The sequence below is a fragment of the Gekko japonicus genome, unplaced genomic scaffold (assembly GCF_001447785.1).
Source record: "Gekko japonicus isolate JY-2015 unplaced genomic scaffold, Gekko_japonicus_V1.1 scaffold271, whole genome shotgun sequence".
NCBI classification, from domain to species: Eukaryota; Metazoa; Chordata; class Lepidosauria; order Squamata; family Gekkonidae; genus Gekko; species Gekko japonicus.
In genome coordinates this window covers 1,346,077-1,347,365 of record NW_015161958.1, presented here as the reverse complement: position 1 = coordinate 1,347,365, position 1,289 = coordinate 1,346,077, and the positions used below count along the sequence as shown (strand labels likewise).

At 50.8% G+C, this 1,289-nt stretch overlaps 1 pseudogene; it reads right to left on the bottom strand.

The window, feature by feature from the left end:
• Nucleotides 1-544: 544 nt before the first annotated feature.
• Nucleotides 545-961, bottom strand: LOC107126033 (annotated as a pseudogene).
• Nucleotides 962-1,289: the final 328 nt, after the last annotated feature.

Below are 1,289 nucleotides of genomic sequence, written 5' to 3'. Positions count from 1 at the left end.
GCGCAGCAAACGGGCGCGATCTCACCGCAACATCTGGGAATCGGCGCACACCCGTCCCCGATCCGTCCCTACAGCCCAGTGCTGCGGAGCAAAAACCCCCCAAGTAAAGAGAAGGACTTACCTGAAACGCCGCAGCAAGCGTGGTCGTGGGATCGCCGGTGCGTCCTTCGTCAGGAGCATTCAAGGCTCCTGGCCGAACTGCACATGCACACACATGCGCAGCTGGCTGCCTCAGTCTCCCATCAATGGCTTCCTTCCCGGCATCTGATCGTGCCGGGGAGCAACTGCGCGGCGGCTCAGGGTATCTGTGTGATCCCGCCACCACGTGTCTCTTTTGGTGCGGCTCTAAAAAGCTGCACTTTGGCCATGTTTTTTTTCTGCCGCGTGGCAGGGGCCATTACACTACCAAGTTTGTATCATGCCAAGATTTCCTTTGGTCCAAGGGGTGGGTGGGAGATTTTTGCTGATCCCCTCCTTTAGGAAACCCCCAATTCCCCCCCTAAGCTCCCCTCCCCATTTAATGAAAATCACCAAGGAATTTATTTTACTCTTGCATCTTTTCAATTGTTTCTTCCTTGTATTTTCTCTTCTCCTTTCCAACTTGGCGAGACTTTGCTTTACGTTCCAAGATCTTTTTATGATCCTTATCCAGCTTTAGTCTTGTGATGACCACCTTGCTAGGGTGGATGCCCTCATGAACAATTGTGCCATTGGCCTTCTCATGCTCAATGCAGATGACATACTTCTTCTACAGACCTGGGCCATCTTGCCATTTGTAATGGCCCCAGACAACCTGAACTTCATCATCTTTTTGGATGGGCATAGAATGAACATTGTATTTCTACCTCAATTCCTTGGAAACGAGAGAAGACATGATCTTCCTTCATATGTGAGATGGTGCACTGAAGTGTTGCTTGTGGTTCTTGCTGTGGTCCGAGGGTACAAATGGACTGAACTTCATTTTGACTGCTGCTTACCTTGGCAATAGTTGCCCAGAAAGAGAGGTTGAGGCAGCTTCCACTGGTACACCTGAGTCTCCCCCTGCCCAGCTATTTCTGAGAGGGCCCTCCTATACCCAGGAACAGCATTTGGGGCTGCTGTGGGTGGAAGGAATTGAAGATCCCCCTGCCCTGGCATCCATGGAAATCTAGGTAGGATCCAAGATCATACTAGTACCCTCTCTATTTTTGGCCTTCTTTCTTTGCAGCTTCCTGTGATGAGAAAACTCTCTCACGGATCACTGCCTTGACGTGGAGAGGAGACTTGTGTGGTTCGATGAGACTGCGGGC